The sequence below is a fragment of the Polyodon spathula genome, chromosome 2 (genome assembly GCF_017654505.1).
Source record: "Polyodon spathula isolate WHYD16114869_AA chromosome 2, ASM1765450v1, whole genome shotgun sequence".
NCBI lineage: Eukaryota > Metazoa > Chordata > Actinopteri > Acipenseriformes > Polyodontidae > Polyodon > Polyodon spathula.
In genome coordinates, this window is record NC_054535.1 from 54,343,009 (window position 1) to 54,353,790 (window position 10,782).

At 36.0% G+C, this 10,782-nt stretch overlaps 1 long non-coding RNA gene across 1 annotated transcript; it reads right to left on the bottom strand.

The window, feature by feature from the left end:
* Positions 1-1,664: 1,664 nt before the first annotated feature.
* On the bottom strand, positions 1,665-5,104 carry LOC121328127. Its single transcript, XR_005951646.1, has 3 exons — positions 4,915-5,104; positions 4,770-4,816; positions 1,665-2,069 (listed from the first exon to the last, which is right to left on the bottom strand). It is a non-coding gene; the product is annotated as an uncharacterized LOC121328127 (long non-coding RNA).
* Positions 5,105-10,782: the final 5,678 nt, after the last annotated feature.

A 10,782-nucleotide genomic window follows, 5' to 3' on the forward strand; every position in this document is an offset into this window, starting at 1 on the left:
CACGATTATTTCAACTGAGTTGAGTGTCTCCTCCACTCCATCATTATCTGGCTCTTTATTTTTTTCAGCCTTGGCGCACTCTGAGAACACATTTCCAGCTCTGCCACACTGGTTACAGGTTACCACATTTTCATAGTCTATTGAAAGATGACCAGTCTCCCTGCATATTACACACTTCAGCACCTCGCAGTTGCTGGAAAGGTGGTCCAAGGAGCCGCACCTTCTGCACTGTTTTGGATGTCCTGGATAAAAACAATGCCCCCTGTCTGGTCCGATCCTAAAAGCATTCGGTATTTTGGTAAATGTGGTGTAGCACATACTCTTCGTCGCCGCCTTTCCACAGCCTGACCTGGAACTTCCAGCCTGCAGTCCAAAAGCCCTTTGTATCCAGCACTGGGTATAGTTCATTCATGATTTCAGTGTCTGTTTAACCAAAAGACGATGTCATTGATATCTATGCTTTCATTTTAGAAAAATACAGACTGTTTTCACCTCAGGCTGGAATACTGGGATGTCCTGGAAGTTGTTCCATTCCTGGGCTGTCTTGACCTGTTTGTACCTCTTCCAGAACCGGTCCGGGTACTGCAGTATTTTCAGGCTGACATCAGATTCTCTGGTACCAGACAGGTGGATAAGGATGTATACTTCTCCTTCAGCAATCTCTTGCCAACAAATTCATAGGACGGAATGTGGTGCCCGTCCCCCGTGTATCTAATGAAGACAACATTTCTGCGTTTCAAGGCAGGAGCCCATCTCGCTTTGCCAGCTCCCCCTTTTACTACACTTGAAAACAATTGTAGCAGACCAAACAAACAAAAACAAACACTAAACAATCACGGTCCTTTAGCGGTTCTCTTAAGCAAAACAAAGGAACAGATCACCTAGCCACATTTCCTTTTTTTACCTTCAGTCAAGCCCCTTTGGTTAGCAAGTGCAGCCGTTTCTCCTCCAATCCGCGATTGCCACACAGCTTTCCCTCTGGGGCGATGACTTAATGTACCACAGCTGTGCCCCCTTGGATGGCCGACTTCCACCTAACCCTGGGAATGAATTGTAAGGCCATCCAGTCCAGGGCACTCTGTTCTCTTTATAGAATGCCCTCACAGGTCAGGAGAGAGATTTAGCACCAAGAATCATTCTGTCTCTGTCACAGTAAGTATTTAATTATTGGCTATAAATCAGTCCACCAAACCATCATCAGGACTAGTCTTTCTGATGACTCCAACCCCACACAGGTTGATCACACACAATTAAAGAATCGCACACACTTAAAGGTCACCTCACCCAGAGTAGTGTGCTCCATTCTTGATAGTGCTGCTGTTAACATTTCTTATACTAAAAGTAATCTCCCTATCATTCAAAGAAAACATCACACAGGTAGAAACTCCAAAAGACACCAGGAAAATAGTATTTAGAACTGAAACCATTGGATTCAAATAAACTGAATAATTACATAACTTAATGCTCTTTATTAGACATGAATCCTGATTCATGTGATACTGAGCTAACATGATCCATCTTGATTCTTTCCTATAAGATAGGTCAACTTTCTCATGCATTCCATTACTGAAAACCAAATTGTAGATAGCCAGAAAATAAAGAAGCATTACTGTTGCAAACTTAAGGAAGCAGAGAGATAAAAAACACAGCACAACTCATTGGATGTGCATTGAGAAATAGGCTATACTTTGCACTGGTCCCTGAAAGGTTAATATAATTGCAATGAATTACTTTTTTGTACAAATAGAAGGAAAAGAAGGCTTTAATCATGCTGTCTTGACAACAAATAGTGCTGGAGTAAGCACATTTACTTATGCAGTAATGGTTTCCACACTTGTCATCATTTGCCATTAATGAATGCCTTAAATAGTTAATGGTCCAAGGCAAAACTAAGGTCAGTTATCATTTCCAAAGAGGTTTTTTATTGCTTGGTAACTAATTTCAGTGATGATTTCAATCCTTCACCAGTTGATCACCACAGACACAAAGGTCAACTCTCCCATTCCTCAGCATGTGCCATTTCTCATCTTCCCTTCCATCGTTTTATACCGAGGCTCCATAGCACCATCCTGTAAAATAGATATATTATTGAAAGAATACAAGTGCCAAAAAAGGATGCAATTAAACAAATGGTTTCTATTACTTTTCTTTCTTACAGTAATGTCACATTATTCTCATTTAAAGAGCAGTTACCAAGATTACATCACACCTGAGAGATTACTTTCTTACAATAAGATATCAGATATTATAATACTGACTCAAACAATGGTATCATATGTAGATACATTTCGAAGGTTAATTATTTCAAGTTGATGTAAGTATATTCTGTCCAGAAAATTAAGCAAAGGAGTGGCTAATTCAATCCAGATGATAAGGGTCACAACATTGGCAATTACTGTTTATTTGCAGAAAAACTGACTTTACCTAAATAGATCTAGTCAATACAAGATATTTTTGCAATACTCAGCATCTATTACAACAAATACCACTAAACTAATAGTAGCAGACCAAGTTTTACGCATTAAAACAAAAAAATGACAGAAACGCAACTAAATACAATATTGCATTTGTATGTCCCTGCTAACTGGTTATATATGTTTCATTATGTTATAAGGTTAGTTTAAATGAAAAAATAACATGGGTAAGTAGGGTCCTTGATTTTTCCATTCTTGGGAATGGCAAATTCCATTTTTCAAATTGACCAATTCTGTTTTTTTCTGTTTTTCAAAATGACCAATTCCTTTTTTTCATTTTTACCAATTAATTAAGAATTAACAATGTAATTTCAACATAAATAACAATTATACATAACAAATCTAATGAATTCATTTTTTTTAAGTCCCTGAGATACTGTAGTTTTCAGGGAAAATCTTTCTTGTAGCAGTCCACTAGTAACAATGTGCTGTAGGTCAGTCAACAAATAAAGGTGTTTTGAAAGAAACAGCTTATTGCTGGCATTACAATATACAGACTAGTCGAAAAAACAAGGGGCATTATTACAAAAATATACAATTTTCATAAAATTACAAATTAAATACAATGTTCAGGACACTTCTCTCCCATCTGTAGTTCCATCTGCAACAACACAGACTGGTTTATGCCTTAAGACTTACACATTTTACCATGTGAATAGTACTTTAATAATAGAACAGTGTATCATAAAATGAAACTTAGTGGAATACATTTTCTAGTTTATTATAAACCAGTGTCCTGCTTTAAAAACACTAGCATTATGCATTTTGTATCATTTATATTAAGAATAAGAACGACGTTGACAAAGCATACCCTATCTCGTTGTAAGCAGGCCCAATTACTGCCTGTTTTTTTTTTTTCTCATTCATGATGCTATTTGTCACAGAAAATGTTCAATGCTGACAAAACCTTAAAAAAACTGAAATGACTCTCCTGATTTTCATTTATTAACTTGGTACACAGACTTCAGTTGTCTCATTTACTACCTGTATACACCTTTGTCTGATTACATTAAGGTGTTCAATATGAAAATGTGTCTAAGCAAAAACACAGCAATGGCATAGATTAATTAAATAATAATAATGCAATGTGTACTATTTTTGCCTGAAATACACAGGGTTTGTTTTTTAACTGCAATGACTGTATGTCATCTTTTGTTTTGTAGTTAACACTGTATACAGGAGGCTGTGTGGTCCAGTAGTTAAAGAAAAAGGCTTGTAACCAGGAGGTCCCTGATTCAAATCCTCGCTCACTGTGTGACCTTGAGCAAGTCACTTAACCTCCTTGTTCTCCGTCTTTCGGGTGAGAAGTAGTTGTAAGTGGCTCTGCTGCTGATGCATAGTTCACACACCCTAGTCTATGTAAGTCGCCTTGGAGAAAGGCTCCTAAATAAACAAATAATAATTCTCTAGGGTAAATTAAGGCCTTCACAACATATTCTTACTTTTGGGATATTTTTCTGCTTTAATATGGTGTAATAATACAAATAATGGCTTTCTTAACATTTTATAAATGTACAAATATCTGAATCCAAATGTCTGTCCTAGCAGTACCTTAATATATACCTGTATATTTATTTAGCCACCTTATATTTTATTGAATAAGCTATGTGTTGCCCTACATACGTACAGAACATATTATTTCCTTTAAACAGCTGTCAAAAATAGTCGATCAATTGATCAATTGTCTTTAGGATTTATTTAGAAAATGTATTGATTTTTACGAAAACATTTATACATTGGGGCAACAAAAAATATATATTCTTACCAGAATTGTAAGTACTGATGTTGACTGAGCTATTGTGTGACATTCAAAGATCAATATGTTGTTTTTTATTTTATTTTTTCATCAATTCCTTTCTTACAAAATCTTTACATTTCTGATTATAAACTACAATGCAAAAAAAACTCCCAAAAAAACAAACACGCGATGTGATTGGTCGAGCGAGGTTCCAGCTGTCCGTATATCGGCCTTGTCACGTATTCTAAATCACTGCGCTGCCTCACAGAATTTAAAAGTACTGGTAGCCATCTTGTTTTGTACAGATGTACAGCTGTAACTATGAAACTGAGTGACCAATTACCAGCAAAAAAATCCCAAAGTAGTAAGTAGACATGCCGATTTGGATGAAGAACAATTAAATGAACTGGAAGATAACCCCCCCAAAAATTGCTGTCTTTACAATCAGTCACCTTGACTTTGTCACTTAAAATGATGTATTTTTAGAGGTTTGTGAACACTACAGAAAAACACAAAAAGACACTTCTGCACATTATCCACTCCTCTCAGACACTTACCTTGAACACTATGTATATCATTTTCTTCTTTTATAGAACATGCAGTGCTGTGCTTTGAAAAAAGTAAAAATGCATTCAGATAAATTAATGAAACTGGTTCATAATGAAGTTCTAAATTCTGAGTACAGCTGCCAGTTTTACTTACAGTATTTTATATCCTTGTCAGCAGACAGAAAGAAACACTGTTTGTATTGAGCTTAACAATGACTTTAAATGACCGGCTTTCATTTTATAGAAACATCTATATCAGGACACACACTAATGCAAAATGAAAAAAAAAAAAGTCTTAAAAGAAGCTTAATTAACCTAAAACTGTCTCTTTGTTGCAAAACGGGAAAAAGAAATCACACACAGCTGATCTTAAAAACAGCTGAACCAGCAAATAGTTCTCTTACAAATCGTTCTTAAAAAAAAAAAAAAAAAAAAAAAAAAAAAAAGGCTTAACAAGCAAAACAGCTGCTAAACTTCCCTTTTCTGCCTAGTTACATTAGGTACCCAAATTACCATTTAGGTCATGATGATCTAATACACTTCCCAGCTTGTCAGAATGCTGCTGTTGTGTTTAAATACTTCTGATTTAAGTTAGGTGATTTACACTTTACATGTAAAGTAAAGCTCTTCCTGGCCAGCAAACACACCATCGATTATGCGATCAATATTTTATTACATTTCTGAAAATACATGTTAACAAAAACACACAAAACTGAGCTCAACATAATATTTCATAACATACTTAGTTTACATCTATACTGTTATTGTCGATCTATTGATTGCCATGGACTGTGCCAGAAAAAAAAAAAGAAAATTTAAGCAGTTTAACCAATGCCAGATCTTGAGTAAGAAAAAGCGAGAGGCAGATGGCACGAGTGAGTGCTTGTTAACTCTCCCGAGTTAGTTCAGGGGTTGGAGCGGTGAGCCAGGTTGGATAATAATTGGACATTCCAAAATTGGGAGAAATTTGAATAAAAAGAATTGTTAAAAAAAAATTAAGGGGGCAGTAATGGTGTTAAAAAAAATCTAATAAGAGGAAAGAAAATGGATTTTAAAGCATAGGTACTGTAATGAATGACCCCTACTGGCTGAATAGGCACATTGTACATGTGCATAAAATACAAACCCTCGGGGATTCCCCTTTAGTGAAACTTTAGCTTGTCAGCCTTTAGTGCCAAGGGTCAGCGATTCAAATCCAAACCGCAGTAAGTGTAAAAAATATATAATAAGCATTATAGTACATTTTAAGTGAGTTTTTCAAACTGATTCCATTTAGAGGGTATTTGGTCCGCACTATGTACAGTTCAGTACGTTTGGTGTGAAGTGTGAACAACAAAGTCTGCTTGGCAAACGCATGCATTTGGTTCGCTTGCTAAACCTCAATGTGAACAACAGCTGGACTTGGTCCTTTTTGCACATAGGAAACTAACTATATAGGCAACCTGACTAAACCTTGGAATGTTTACATCCTAGTTAGTATTCTGAGGAAACAAGCACAGCAAAAAACTAAAAAATGTCTCGGGGGAACTACATTAGGGTTACCAAATATCCTGTGAAAATTTAGATCGTCGCAGTTTTCAACCTTCATTTTTTTTGTCGTGGTCGGAAACAGTACAATTGTTAATCGTCCTGGTTTTGCTATTTTATTTAATTTATTTTTTTAACCCTCCTATTAGGTTTTAGGTTCGTTTGACCCACCTCTAGTTTCCAATTAAATGCTATTTTTCTTTTCATTTTCTGTGTAATATTTTATGACATTTCCTAAGTTGGGATCATGAACATTATATACAGAAAACAGAACCTTTGAGATGTCTTCGATCTTTGCCCAATCCCCTCGCTAAATTTGTGCCTTGCAAAAAAATAGTGCTTTGGAACAAAATGAGAGATATTCCAGAACGGCAGAAAGCAGTTGCACGACATTGGAATATAGCAGTTTTTTGAGCAATTCGCAAATCTGTTTGTGCCTCGCAAAACCGTCTGCGCATTCACTACCAATATAGCAACCGCACACAATAGCCAGGCAGAATGATGGACAGTCACCACTAGTAATGGCATTACCTAAACAAGCTGCTATCATTGGTGTTGCCACAGTATGTACCAATATGACAACAGATGAGACCACAGAATGTATCATGCACACATACATACAAGACCATTCAAATACACAATTGGCTCCATAGCTAGGTGCCGGATTTTCAAATTAATGAATTGATAACGCCACTATTTTATTGAATACGGACAGTATTGTATCACGAGAAAATACTATATAGGTTTCTTTAAAGGCCAGTTGATCCGACATAGCTGTATGTTTTTGAAGTAAAATTTTTTTAAAAAGGCTTTGGATACTGTCTTTTTCAGAATTATTTTTTTTATATATATATAAGTGTGACAGAGATCGAATGACGCTTGGTGTTAGATCTCCTTCCCGACCGGTGAGGGCACTAGAAAGAAGGAACAGAGTAACCTTAAGCAAATGGCAAGACAATTTATTCCGAAGGGTAGGTTTAAGTCGGCCATTTAGGAAAGGGGCGGAGCTACGGCACCCAAGCTCACTGACTCAGACGGTAAACGGCGTGGCATCTGAGGATTGGAGGAGCGGATGCACTCGTTAACCTAGGGGTCATGGGCGAGGGTATAAATAGGGGGGCGTGGCTTTGTGATCTGTTCCTTTGCATATGGTTAAGCTAAATAACCAAGAAGGAGCCCGTCTTGTTTATACGAAAAACCGTGAGTGTTCTGCTTGTCTGTGTATTAACACTGTTTGTCTTGTGTCGTTTCTCACCAAGAGTACTGAGCACGATCCGGAGCTGCAGCCGCAGGCCAACCTAAAACCCGCTTATCACCACTCATCGTTTCCACTACAGGAACTGTCCTTTGCACCACGAGCACTAAAATCACGCACTGTCGGAATTGTGTCTGTGTTTTGTGTTTTGTGTGGGTGAAAGGACTGGACTTTGGGTTACGGGTCAAACCCGTGGGATTATAATCAGAAGTGACACACGCCGCTGTACCACTTCCAACATTATTATTATTTGCAGGTTTGCTATAAGGCTCTGGACATTGAATTAATTTAATAAACACCCTTGCACCTGTACATCATCGTCTGTGTCATTTATCCACTCTGCACTGCACTCACCTGCACGTATTCACCACTTTGCCACAATAAGTCATGCCATGACAAAGTTTACTGTGGTAGCACACTCTCTGATTTGTAAATGTAACAAGTTAATTCACCTGTAAAGTAAACATCAGTCAAGCATTTTTATATATATACACAATACACAGAAATGCATTGCTATTCATTCTACTCACCCAGTTGAACATGCCCAGTTTGTAAGGTTTTGAGTGACTCTGGAATGGATTTTTTCATTATGCCATTTTTTTTTTTGTAAGAATAATAATTAATTCTAAATACGCTCCTAAAATGTTCATTGTAGCCTACTATGATTTTGTCTCTACAGTTAGCAACATCAATATTCAGCTGAATGGACAGCTGCATAAAAAAATGCCAGAAATTACAGTTAACAGAACTGTTTGTCTTGCCTCAGCTAACTTATGATTGGACTGCTACAGAGAAAATACAGGTCTTTGATTGGTTGATCGTATAACCGGTCTGGCTTTAGGAAAACATTAGCATGCCTTTCATAGCAAGAGTGCCCTGTCGGTGTTTGGCTCTCCGAACTGCAGCTGCCCATCCCTCACCCGTAATACACAACAACCTATTGAATAGCCAAATAAAGCAATGAGCCACAAGATGGGTGTATGACATATTATATTGTTTTAAGTAGTTGATTACTTTTGTGTATTTTGTTTTAAATGTGATATATTGTTTTAAATGAGATTTGCCTGTGTCTTCATTGTATTTTATTGTGTATTTGTTCTTGTTATCCGATTGACTTGCTGCTACCTGCTTGGCTAGGTCTCACTCACAAAAGAGGTTTTAATCTCAATGTGACTACCTAGTTAAATAAAGGATAATAAATTATATATATATATATATATATATATATATATATATATATATATATAACACACACACACACACACACTGGTATTGAGTATTGATCTACTAAAAAACTTTTAAAAAATTTAAAAAATAGGAAAAGATAGTGCATAGCCAGTTTGGGGTCATAATATATTTGTGCACAGTTTTTGCAAAGGCTTTGTTGGGCTCACAAGCCGTCGTCTTATATATTATAGATTATAAAACGATGACTCATGCGTCTAGAGAAAGACTGGTTTTCTGAATAAGGTGTCTAGAAAGGCTAGTATTCACTAGCATATTGTCGGCCACTCCCCCAATATTGCGCGATGAATACATTTTATTTCTGCACAGCGCAGAATAGATTGTGACGCACAAAAGGACGTTTCGAAAATGGCAACTTGGCACAATTTTGGCACAACGGCCATTTGCGACGCACATACCCCTCTGCGCGGTGCGCAAACCTTATGTTTCAGGTCACTGGGACCCATGGCATTTATCTATTATTATTATATTTGTATTATTATTTCTAGAAATGGCTGCACCAGACTGGAGATATTTATAAACAAAAAAAACAAACAATATATATTATTAGTAAAGTAATGTATCAGGTTGTGTGTTAGCGCCATTCAAATAAAGTAAAGTAAATAAAGATTTTTTGTTTAATCATTCTGATTAACATGTTTTGACTAGATGAATATAAAGAAAATAATGAGTTATTTTGACCTCCAATAAATTCATCCAATATTTATTTATTTATTTAACTATTATTGTGTTGTTTTTGTGTTATTTTATATACTGCTATTTTTGGCTTCGGCGTCAGTGAATTGAAAAAAATAAATAAATAAAGGTGCCCTTTTTTCACTGTGGAAATCTTAATCCTAACTACACGGACAGTGCTAGAAATTGACCCAGTGTGAATGCAGTCTAAAATGGACATTAGTGAGTCAACTGGCAAGATGCCAAACTAAACTAATTAAATATTTTAGCTAGGATTGTGTATTATATCTCATATGGCCCCTCAGGTTAATGAGTATTCTCTTGATTAACCTGTGTAAAGGCAGTTGCTTGTCATAAAAGTTCAAGTTTGATGGCCTAATATAATTTGATGTTAAGACAAGGCAGGAATTAGCAGCCAATTAATAAGCAATACTTGCTGTGGTAGCATTTTGTCACACACTTAGTGTGCAGGCTTTTACATATATCTTTACAGTTTTACAGCTAAAATGTTCACCTTTATACTTTTCACTTGTTTTTAGGAGCCGACAGCCATTTTCTTTTTTGTGAGTTTAACAAAATACAATCAATTCTCATTAAGACAAACCCGAATATTTCAAATTACTTCTTATAATACAAATTCACTACTGATCCTATTATGTACTTGGAGTTGCCATAGTGCTCACACATCAATGTCATTTCCATGACGCATAGAAATGAATGACCAGAGCAAAGAAGTGCATTCTCCTTGCAGACAAAACTGGAGGTGTTGAAAGCAGTCGATAATGCACCACTTAACAAGAAAAAGAATGATGTTGCTACAGATTTCAACATTCCCTTTCTCAACCATTCTAAAATACCATGAGGCAATAATACAGGCCTGTGAATAGCAAAGCTGTGAATGCGAGAAATCAGTGTTTCCTATTTGCTCAATACCCTGATATTGAGATGCCTTGCTTTTGTGGTTTAAAAATGCCCATCATCAGAATGGAAAATGCAGATTTCAACTTGCAATGTATACTTTTTAAAAGTTCACTTAAATCTATATTTTCAGTAAAATACACACTACTTTTAAATGTGTAATATGTTTCATTGTACTGTAATTGAAATTTGATTTCAGTGTTACAGTATGCATTTGGCATAGACACTGATAATAAAAATTACTGATGAGACATAGTTATTGCCAGTCTCTTGAAATTCATATTAATGAGAGTTGACTGTATGTATAAAAATAACCTTTAGGACTTTACATTTGGCAATTGGATCCTATAAAAAATAATGCATCTGTATGTATGTATATTTCTAGTTGTGTGTATTTAACAG